Consider the following 12,781-nt stretch of genomic DNA (forward strand, 5'->3'; position numbering starts at 1 on the left):
AAGAGTTTAGGTAAAGTCCTTAAACAGATGGTGTGACATAAAATGTGCCATCCAGTGCAGTGCTATAAATCTAAACATTGCAGATGAAGCTCTGCACATAACATACTGGACATACTGATAGACATTGTATAGATCTCCAGATTCCACATTGCTGAAAACACATTTACTTTGGCGCTCTAATGAACCTGAGGGTCAAGACTTCGCATGAGCTCCTTGATTCTTCAACACAGCCTGAACTCAAGCTTTCTTTGACTTTATTTTAGTAGTAGAATAGTTCTCCAGACTTCTTGATGGACTCAAATCTCTTCTTTGGATGTTGACTGCCTTTTGTTCTCTTCTCTGTTCAAATGGTTTGACACTGCTTCAGTAATATTGATTTCTGGATTTCTTATAAACGTGACTTTTAGAAATCGTGTATCTGCTGTAGATAATGGTTTTTAGAACTGCCACTTTTTCTTTTGTATGTCCATTTGTCCACTTTAGTCAGATTTTTTTAAGGGCACACTGTACACCATGCAGAGATATGCCAGGTTTCCTGCTGATAGTGCTTTTGGAATCGCCTTATTGCTGCAAATTATGCTTTTATCCTTGTCAATCTGTGATCTTTGGCATTTTCCACAGATTCAGTTAAAGAAATGAGAGCAAAGTTTGTGTTTTTGTGGTAGGCTGTTAATAACATAAGAAGAAACTAAACATAGAATTTAAAATTGGTTAATTGCTAAGTTGTCTTTTATATGTAGAATCAGCACTGGTTTATCCCTTGAGATAGGTGCCTTATTATGAGTGAATGATTCACAGGAAGGTGTTGAGTGGCTTAACAAAAAAAGGTTCCTATGGAAATGATGTCGGGTATATAGACTGGGCTGAAAGTGATTGACAAAGCAGCCAAGTCCAAAGCCTCTGAACTTTTGATCAAGAACACTCTAAAAATTTACAAGAATTTTTGGCTCTTTGGACGCTAAATATAAAGAAAGGGGTGGATGAAGACCTTTGGATAGTGTTATGAAATAAACATATATTCTTAGTGCTTATTTTCTGAGTATATTGTTTTATGTATTTTAATAATGAAGGCTTGTAAAGCAAGGCCACTTTTGACTCACAAACTAAGTGCTCAGTCAGACTGAAAAACAGTTAGTGTAGAGCTGTACAAGCATATAAATAAAAACAGGGATCAAGACAGAAAAGAGAGGAACTAGTAACATATAAGGAGTTGTTTGTATCGAGGCTGTGTGTGACATGTAAAGTACCAAAATAACACCTATATGAGACACATTTTTAGCTTCTAATGTTAGAGATTCTGCAACTGGCTTTGGGCTGTGCAGGGCTCTCTCTTCCGGAAGATGATTGAATAAAGAATTATAAATGTTTTGACCACTCTGAGTCGGGTTTTCTCTGTTCTATCATGGGGATCAAAGAACTGGGTTTAATAATAGCACTATAGGTAAATGTGTAATAGTAATCACAGTACTGCGGTCTCCAAAGTGTCCATTTTCATACAGTTCTCCTATTTTCTCTTTTAAAGATGGAACTAGTTAATAGCTAAGTAACAGATTTGTCCCAGTGATCAGTGTATATGTGAGAGGGTGCTATTATGATTACCTTTTATTCCATAAGTGGAGCTAGATTAATGCCTCACTCCTGATTTAAATCCGATGTATTATTGTTGCAGGAACAATTACAGTAGAGAGAGTTTGCCACTCTGTGCCGTGTCCATATGTGACCAGTTGGGAATGCAACCATGTTAGCTTTCTCTTCGTCGTCTGTATGCTGTGCACTGTGAACCGCTAACACTTCTTCTCTAATAATCAATATTTTTGTACCTCAGCAGTCAAACCTACTTAGAGAAAACTCTTCTCTGTCTTAAATACTTTCCCTGACTTTTCCTGCTTGCTTTCCTGCCTGCCAGCTGCCAACTGGAGGCCAGAATTTTGAACAAGTACAACTGCTTTAAACAACACCTGCCTGGAGTCCAAGTCATCCTTTGGGTCCAATTACCTGTTGTTAGTTGACCTAAAGTGTGGCAGTGTTCCAAAGCAGGCAGTAATTGTGGTATCTACATTGTATCCTTAGCTTCGCCAACTAGTAAGCTTGATAGCAGGGAGTAATTAGGTTTAAGCCAGTAAGGGGATTAAAGCCAAATTACCTAATCCTATATAAAACAATTTATCAAATACTCATTACAATAACACTGATTTCCTGCAAGAATAAACACAAATTACTGAAATATTTTAAATTGAAATAATAAATAGCATTGCATCTGCAATAACCATGAATTCAGCAGATGACTTACCTGACAGCCTGAAAGATTGCTCCTCCTAATGCCACAAAAATGTACTATTTGATTTCTAGCAAATACACAAATGTAAAGGAAATGAGCATAAGCACACATAAGCTGGCGATATATATAATGGGCCAGCTGTTAATGCTGACATCTTGATTTGATTGAGACAGGATGCCTGACAAACTGCCAGATTCAGCTGAGTAGCTAATAATGATCAGTCAGATTTGCTCATGTGTTTGCTTTGCTGTAATTAATCAGAAGTATGTTGCGGTATTTGGAGAAGAATAAAGTCTGTGTTTAATAGAGAGCAGGAAAACGTTGAATCGCTTATACAAACATGAGGCCTGAGCAGAGGAGGGAAAAGTGCAAGAGCAAGTGGAACAAATAGTATCATAAGCAATGCCTTATCATATCTTCATGTGAATGTTTTTGAGTCTCTGACATTTTTGTGCATTTATCATTGGATTTTTATCTACTTTGGTTCCTTTGCTCATGTTTCCTGGCAGAATGTAAAGTGTCTATACTGAGGTGGATACATACATACTCATCACCACATACAGCACAAGTTCTCAATATGAGTGACTCCATGTCACTCAATGTGATGCCAAGGGTTCCCTGGCCAAGCGTAAATATGCAATGAGTTGGCTGTGAGATCACCCTCCCTCATCCCCAAAAATCCACCCTATAACCCAGAATTTATGGAATCTACAGGAAACACCTTATTATGCTGGAGGAGCAGGTCTGTAAAGCAGTTGTTGTTGCTGTTGTAATTCAAAAGTGTGCAAGGAAGTTAGCGTGCTATCCACATCCAAGGTGTTCGGAGAGACACAGCATCCCGAAGTAGTTCCTTCAGTCGGAGGAAAACAGCAATAACAAGCCTCAGATGAAAGCAGAGATTAAGGAAGGAGAGGCTGCAGCACAGGCTCTCTCTTCAGATAATTCAGCTCTAATCTATGCTCTGCAGGCGCACAGTTTGCACCAAGAAGGTGAGCCAAGCACCTCTACAAAGATTTACTCGCAACGCTCACCCTGTGTTATCGTGCCAGCTGAAGCCCTGGACACATGGTAGCACACACAAACACAACATTACACAGATGACTGGGGCTGTCTCATAAAGTTCAATCACAGCGTTCTGATATTCTCCGCATTTGATCCGGAAAAAAAAAAGTATCCCTTTCTGATTTTCTCCTTTTCGTAGCAAAACCAAGGAAATGATAATTAAACTCAACAAACCTCTTTCTTAGGGTTAGGACCATTTGCTTGATCAAAATAAATCAAACAGATGGCAGAAAATGAAAAACATGACTAATGAGCCTTAATGTGCATTCAGAACATTTCTGAGTTATACACAACTGATTAGGAGCATTTGTTTAGAGAAGACAGTCTAAAGTGAAACAATACTTTTTAACTATTAAAGGTAGTGGCTTTTCATCTCTGGAAAAGTCCAGTTAAAACCTGGATTTTTACTAACTAGTAAGTGCGTATATTGACAAAATTTGACATAGATTTTGACTCTTTATGCAAATTAATAATGACAAATATTTAATATTTGTTCATTTAATCCAAATCATTTAGTCTTATGTATGTAGCAGAGAACCAAAGCAGGATGTGTGTCCCTGTGAGTGTAGCAGGGCTGTGCACTGATGGATGTATTGTAGTATATTGTGAGAAACTGCTTGTGTGTTGTTCCATAGAGGTATTACTTTATTCGAATTGATAAGGAAACTACAGCCTACATTCAAGTTGGTGGGGGCAGAGTGTTTCTTGCTGAAAAGATTAATTCTTGGGTTGAATATCACTTTTTTTTAAATGACTTACATGCGCCCACACAGATGTTTTCATTTAGGCTGATTAAACCACTGCTCATGCAAAGCTACAAGTCAACAGAGCGTCATACCACACACTATGTACTATATTCTCTGGGCTGCACTTTGTTTCTGCAGGCACTAACCACAAGGGTGTTTCCAGGATTTTCTAAATGGAGTGGCACAGGGTTGACCAAAAATAAGGCAGCGGGTGTCTGCAGGAAATCACAATATCTGATCAGAAAATAATGTAGTAGAAAATTGGTATAGAAAACACAGGGTGCAATGCTTAGCTTGAGTGACTGGCTCGGGTATATAGCAGATCAGGGGTGTTCAACTTCAGGCGTCAAGGGCTGGTGTCCTGCAGGTTTTAGATGTGTCCTTGATCCAGCACAGCTGATTTAAATGGGTAAATGACCTCCTCAACATGTCTCTAAATTCTCCATAGGCTGGTAATGAACTAATCGTTTGACTCAGGTGTGTTGACACAGGGTGATATCTAAAACCTGCAGGACACCAGCCCTCGAGGCCTGGAGTTGGACACCCCTGCAGTAGATGTATTAAAATTTTTGTATTGTATTGAATAACTAGTTTGTGAAGTGGATAAATGAGCATTTGGATCCTTAATTTAACTAAAAGTCATAATCCCACTTGTGAAATATAGTGAAAGTATCAAACGTAAGAGTACTGTGACACTTTTGTAATCATGTATATTATATTATTGTATTGTGATTATTGACTCATTAATGTTCATATCACTTTAAAATTATCACTAGAGATGTTTTAATTACTTAGATAATACTAGTTAAATCAAACAAAAAAAATACACAGTAATATATTAGTTTAAATCTGCAGAGTAAGAAACCACAGCTTTAAAATCTACTTTATCTTTTATTTCGTTATATTTTATCTTGTAAAGCACTCTGAATCAATGTGATGTTTGAAAGGTGCTATATGAACCAACTTGCCTTGCCTATTTGTGGAGTACAATACAAGGTGTTTTCACTATAGTAGTAATAATAACCGTTATGGTTAATCCACCAGTATGAAATCATATTTGTAATGCTAATTCTTGTTGTTATCCTTGATTTCGTTTGTTTTACAAAAAATCTGAAAAAACAGCAAAGCCGTTGCAATAAGATGCCAAATTACAGTCATTTACTTGCATTCCTGGACAGAAAAATTGTTGGTGTGCACTGGAAAACATAAGTAGATCAGTCTGCATCTTTAAGTTGAAACTGTTAAAAAAAAGTGTGGAAAAAAAGGTGTGGGATAAAAAGCATTCCTGTGATAGTAACTACATCACTACCACTTGAAATTTTTGAAGCTCTTTGTAGTTTCATTGCCTTGGTCCTAAAGGGACTGTGACTGAAGGAGAGTCCTAAAATAGAACTGAATGCTGCATACTCAAATACCTGTAATAGCATGTGGTGTGGTGGTACTAACAAGCATAGTAATGATGTACGTAATACCAGATGCAATAAAACCATGAACGCACAGTTCAAAGGAGGGTCTCATCGGGTTAATAATGAAATACACGTATGTGGGTGGATGATGCACTTTTATTAATAAAACTGCAGCTCTTAAGTGCTGTTAGCTCGAGTCACTGCCCCCTAACACTCCTAACACTATCTGGAATAAATCACGTCAGACTATCCTCACTTATTTTCTGTTAAACAATAATAATATCACAAAATTGATAAAGTGATCAAAAGTGTGACTAAAGCTGCATTGAAATGAGGTTCAGGTTTTTAAACATACACTAATTCTGTGACTCGGTGCTACTTGGGCAGCTTGTTTCAAAGCCTTTCAACACCTTTAGTTTAAAGCACCCTGAGGATCTGAGGCTGCACGCTGGCTCAAAGAGAATTAAAAATATAGCTTAGGGCCATGTAATCATATTTTAAATGCAAGCGCTATCATCTTGAAATCGGTGCCAAACAGGTAACCAGTGAAAAGATGCCCGTATTTCATCTTTGTTATTCTTAAGGACCTAGCGGGTTCATTTGGCAACATGATAGAGAAATGTTGCTGATGCACAGGACGGCAGTATGCAAATAAGAAAATAAGTAAGACACACACAAGAAGGATTTGCTTAAAAACAGCTTCCTTCATGTCATCAAAGTCATACGCTCTGGACCCATCTATCATATCAGCACAATAAAGACTAAAATGTGCTTCAGTGTACGCCACTTATTTTTTAATCTATGACTTTATTACAGGATCATTGTCTTTTAAACAACTAACCGAATCCATTTTGTTCAGCAAAGTTGTTTTTTTTGTGTGTTTTTTTTATAAGTTCCCCACAAGTCAGCATTTCCTTCTCCATTTTTCCTACCAATTGGTTCTCTAAAAACCTCCAGCACATTCTTATGTTCCAACTCAGCAGGATAAGCTATAAAACTGCAGTTCATTTGTCTCCTCCGCAGATGGAGTATGTAGATGGCTACTGCCTCTTTCTGTGCTTTAGTGCTGTGGGCTGTGCTGTGGTATATGGTCGTGCTACTCAGCCTCCTTCTTCTCTGCACAGTTAGCCAGCTCTCAGCTGGCAAACTCCCCTTCAACTTTATTTTCCCCACACAGGAAAGAGGCATATGCCAAATGGACCATACACGGCGTGCTTGTGTGTGGGCGTGTGTGTGTATGTGTGTGTGTCCTTGATAAATGTTCCAGTCACTAAAAAGCTATTGAGATGTCTAGTTTGAAAGTTTATGTTTCAAACTATGATTTGTGATGAAATAGTGAACAATAGACACTGGTGCAAACTCTTAAACAGTGTAACCGTCACTGTCACAAGCAGATGTTCTAATGCCCCTGTGCAGAAGGCGCTGGGACTTTTGTCAGTTTAACTCCAGCACCGGGGCTGTTTGTGATAATCGCTGATAACGACAATGTGCCATGAATTGTATCACCATCACATTTAAGCTTTGGTACACCAGAAAACCTGCCTAGACTCTGAGCTCATGCATTTCGCACTGCCAGTTACTGTTCAGGGATGAAAATACTGATAATTTGCTTCACTATTTTGGTACAAATTGGAAATTTCCTGGAAAAATAGCCCGGAGAGCCAGTCATTCATGAAGTTATGGTTTCATGCTGACTCAGTGAACTACTGCCAAAGAGCAAGAGGGCATAAAAAACAAGAAAAAAAAAAGGTTTTGCCCGCACATGTCACTCCAATTCTGTAGATGACTCGTCCTGCAGCCACGAATGAACCCACCTAAGGCACGTAGCTCATGCTGGCTGTCTGACTGCTTTGGCTTGTTAACTTGGGTGCAAAAATTAAAAGCAAGAGGTTCTGTGAGCATCACAAACAGAGGGCACAGGGGGGTCATAGCCTGTTGTTCTTTTTTTATCCAGGACTGTAATACGGAGTTTGGAGGTGAACTTCACAAAGTAAATTCTGCTAAGCTACTTTTACCTTTATGTTGAGGTTTGACTTGTGTGTATGTGTGTGTGTGTGTCTGTGTGCACATTGTCTTTAGTTTTAATGAGCAAATGTTTGCAGACTTTTATCTGTGCACAGCCTCACACGGCGACTAGCTTGTCTGCAGAGTCCCGTTCCAACCGACAGAGATTAGCAAACTTGTTTTTTAGTCTACACAGTTGATGTCAGGCTCGTTTTAATAAAGTTCAGGATGGATCGCGATGGTAGGTAGTAAACACGACTCAGCTACTGGCCTGAGAAGCGTGCCTGGACATGTAAGTAAGAAAATAAAGAGAACAGGTGCCTTAAACTGAACCTCAGTATCTGCTCCTTTTGAAATGTGTTTTCCAGTCCACTGCACTGGAATGTTCTCTGGACAGGGTGTTTTAGGTGACTTGTACTGTGCTATTATAGGATGTGTTCGAGCACACAACCTCCTTTTTCAAGCGGGCAGGCTTGATCACAGTCTGGCGAAACTGTGGCACGAGACAGGCATCGTGGAAAAAGCCAAATAAGGCAAACCGAATCATATAATAGAAACACTGAAAAGTCAGATTGTGAGCAAAAAGAAAAAGAGCAGTGGCACAAAATGTGAGGAGCAGGCCGAAGCGCTCTGGCAGCACAGAATGTTAAGCACGATGTGTGCACAGGCCAGGGAGGAAAGGGGGAGGGGTGGGAGGGAAACCGTGCTCCGACACAGTACAAGCCAACCGCTTCGAGCGTGTCTGCGACCATACTAAACTATCGTTTTCTGTTGCCGAAGCCAAACGCTGACCTTTTAATAACACCACTCAGTTTGCAGTGGCACAGACCTCCCTGGAGAGGGATATTTACATTTTTATACCCGCATGTCACATTTAGAGATGGATGTTTAGAGCTGCGTATTCACTGAATAAATCCTTCAGATGTCAACATACTCAAGGACAGGGATTCCCTGAAGTTATGAGCCATCCTTCTGAAGTGATGTTTACAGCTCTCTTGAGAAAAGCACCAGCTTTTTCCCTTTGCTCAATAGACTTGTAATTTAAACATAAAATCCAATCTGTACATTCTGAGGAGACATATTCATTATAGATGTGTTTGACTTTGAAAATATTTGCTTGGACTGGCAGCCGTTCAAAGGGACACTTTCAGCAAGTATCTTTGAGAGGCTGTCCTTCCTTTCAGGGATAGTTTTGCAGGTGATTCTAGATCAAGCTTACCTCAACAAACTGAAACCATGTGACTTCCAGTATTAACCCTTATGCTGCTTCATTCAAAAAATGTATATTTATTTATATTAATGCCCAACATGTTGACTTTAAGTAATTTTCCATGTAAATTACTTAAAGCATTTGACTTTGACCTTAATGTTAGCGCCCATATTGAGTACTACATTAAGTAAAATGGCATATGAAAGCGTTTATGTTCTCAATACAACAATGTGACAATGATGCCAGAACTTGCACTGCATGGATATATCTTAAAATCTCAAGAATCCAAAGACTTCAACCAATTCTGCTCTAATTAAATGATTAAAGATAATGCCATCCACCATTATAGTTTGTGATGGTGCAAGGTCAAAGGTCAGGGTCACACAAATTATAACAAAACGTCCGAATTTTAAAAGGAATAGATTAGTCATCAGGAGACATAAGTACCTTCTTTGTTTGAGCGCTATATAACATTATTGTTCAATGGAACATTATATGACTACACAATGACACAAAAAGATTATTATGTAACATTATTTCCATCTTTACAATGGTGACATTTTCACAAATGACCTATAAAAACAATGCAGATATATAACAGCAAAGAAACCTTTTTAGTGTGTGCATATGGAACTATCAGAGGACGTGCATAAGCAGTCTCCGTCTTCTAGATCCATAATCTAATAGAAAACATACAGAAACAAACAGGGAAACACAAAAGCTGCTGAATGTGAACTGAAATAATGAGCAAAACAGAACTCGTTAATAGTTACTCTAAATGCTCCATGAGATGTGTCTCGTGCCCTCCTGGGAAACAGAACCAGAGTTGCCTTAGATATATTATGCACAGAGCTGTTTGTTCCTGAGTCCTTGTACCTTTTCAGATCTCTGGGTGCTGATGAGCTCGGATATGTGCCTGCAGTCAGAACATAATCCAGGTCAAATAACGAGACAGATAAAATGAATCACTGCTCAGGACCGAAAGGTGTTGGGGTAACTTTGATGACTTTTTATTTTCCTTTCACTACGACCCGCGAGGGCCCAAGTTGTCAGGATTTTGAGGACATTTGATTGACTGCTGATTAGAAGTGTTTTTATTGCAGAGGGCCAACTTCCTGTTACCTTAAATATATATATATTTTCCCATTATGGTTGCATTCTGCAAGGCCATCTAATTAAAGAATGTGTTTAAAACCTCGCGGGTGAGACGATCTTTGTTTAATTGTCAGTTTTCATTTTATGTAACTCGTGATTTATATTCTATGCTGAAACTGTTTATCTATCTCTTGTTATTTCTTATTAAATTATTACTTGTCTGCTCTTGAAAGCTAAGGAGCAGCTTGTTTTTAAGCCTGCAGAAATGACACCATTTGCAGTGTTACTGGTCAGCCCTTCGGTATGAACGCCACGTCTGACCTTGACGTCACTGAGCAGTCTTTTTCTTGAATCACTTTAGGCATTACAGCCTCCGTAATGTAAGGTGTTATACCTTGGTGTGGACAGGCGATGATGACATTCACACGCTTTATTGCACCATAAACAACTTCTACTTATAACAAGTCTCCCCAGAGGATGCTATGGTCCAAATTAGAATATAAAAGAGCTCAAATAGGATCTCAAAAACTTAATTTAAGTGACTTTAATAAAAGTGGTCACATTCAGGTGAGACACGGAGAGCAGCCAAAGCCTGCTAAAAGCTATGAAAGATTTTCATAGCAACTGAAAACATGTCTGCACATCCAGCGATTGATTCAAAGGGTATATTTCTGCATTATGCTAAAAACTGATCAACCTATTTATTAAGACGTCTCATTATGTGTTTAATTTAATGATGATGGTCTTTATAGGTATGCTAATTAGACCAAGTCTCATCATGATTAAATATTCATTTCCTTGGAAATGGTGCAATCAGTTCTTTCCAGAGTGAATGGCATGCATTAAAGTTTCACATCTAGCTCAGCTCAAGCTGTGGAATACCACCATACCTATTTTAGCCTTTTCTTAAGGGAATAGAATGAGTAGCTGTTTTGCTCCTGTGAGCAGTCATTAAGTGATTGAGCCTTGAGAAACAAAGAGAAAACAGATTGTGTCACACACTTTCTGCACACACACATTAAATTGCTAAAAGTTATATAGAGCGCACATAAAGCTACTTCTGGCTGCTCCTGGCACCACAACATGTAGCTCCGCATGTTTAAACTTTTGTGGGATGAAGCTGTGGGATCTATCGCTTGATCGGCAAATGTGTAAACCACTACACTTTTCAAACAGGGAAAAGAGCAAAAACTCACATGGCTCTGTGAGACAGAGCATATACTGTTTATACTAGTTCACTAGCAAGAACACTAGCCATGTTTACACTGTGTATCGATTAGTTAAACACACAGATCGAATCAGTACCTCACCTTACAGTAGTATGTAAGCTTGCGAACATTTCATTTCAAATTCAGTTAATCAATTAATTTCACCAATTTGGCAGGCAAACTGCTCTTTTGATTACATCATCCCTCGATGTGTGTGGGAGATAAAGTGAGAACACAAGGAGAAGGAGGCTAGCTGACATAAGAGAAATCCTTGGTTCCATAGCATCAGTCTTAAGTGATGTCAAACTGTGCCACGTGTAGAAATCTAGCATTTATACACCACACACCGCTTGATGAAAGACTTCACTGTGGAGTACACTTGTGTTTCATCCCTTGAAGCTCCTCCAGAAGGCTTCTCTGTTCTCATCTCCTAAAAGCGCAGTTCAGGAAATGGGGGGGGAAAGGAGCCATCATTTGAAATGGGTACAGGAAAAAATAAGTTAGCATAATGAAATCCACCAAGTGAAACATAGTGTTAGTCATTAATGATCCGATTTATTTATTTCTTAGCAGAAATGGCGTCTCGGGAGGACCAGAGTCACCAGTGCTGAAGGGATGGGAGAGGTAGCCAACCTGGATGTTTCCATTAAAGTGTCAAATAAAGATTTGCAAAACTTGAATCAAGGCTTTTACTAGTGACAAGGAAACGTAGTTAAATGTTTTGCAGTTAACTTCAGCCTTTCGGAACAGAATGTCCTGTTTGAAAAACATGCAATGTAGTCGTGCTTTATTCTTCTTCAGTAAACGTCCTTTTAATGTTCACTTCTTCTGCCTGTAACCTATTATCGCCACTTTTGAGAAGGCTTGGATGTTTTTGGTATGAACACTTGTGCTTGGGTGGATTTGTTTATATGTGTGGGTGCTTATGGAGAAATAGGTGGACAACTGCCGACTGCATTTGAAAGCGATTAAAATAGTTTGCTATTTGTCACGATCAAGGTTTTTCATTTGGACTTTCGTGCATACCTTTGCAAATATTCACAGGGATATTGATATTTTCTTGATCTTTTCTGATTCTTTCTCAGCGGAAAATTGAATTCTACCAAACGTATTTATTTAGTTCCCAGTTACATCACACCTGGTTGGCCAAAGCCCCCTACAAATATCCCGAATGCTGAATTCATTCTCAAGTGCCTCTATATTTGAACCATTATGTGAACCACAATACACTTCTTAAAAGGAGATTCTGTACTCCGCAATGGTTGGATAGCCAGGGCAGAAGCCAAATGGACATAGAGCCAAATTGTCTGTGGTGCTCTGGAAAGAGAAAAAGGTGGTATTGTTGTTCACTCTCGCCTCCCCCAGCGGGGAGGCTTTGGGTTTGTTCCTGGTAGATGCGCTTGATGCTGTGCTTTTCTCTTCACACTCGGCTATGGTCGAGAGCTTAAATACAAACAGGAGGTTTTGCAGGAAAGGAAAACATGGCCTCTCTCCATCTTTAGCCACGGGCATTCACATAACTAAACCTTTTAAATGGATTTCTATAGCCACTTAGCTGTTCAAAAATTTTTACCAACTATGAATAAGATTTAATCATTGTTGTTCTGCCAGCGCAGGTTTTTGAAGGAGCTGTGTTCATCTTATGATAACACTTACATTAATATTAATGTTAAACTGTATTTGAAATTCTCTTATATTCTGCTTTGATTTCTTTTTTGTCTCAATTACTTAATGCTTTGTGGTATTGTAGGCACACAGTAGAGCTATGCTGG

This window comes from Perissodus microlepis, chromosome 6, assembly GCF_051167445.1.
Source record: "Perissodus microlepis isolate ML-2025 ecotype Zambia chromosome 6, ASM5116744v1, whole genome shotgun sequence".
Classification (NCBI taxonomy): Eukaryota; Metazoa; Chordata; class Actinopteri; order Cichliformes; family Cichlidae; genus Perissodus; species Perissodus microlepis.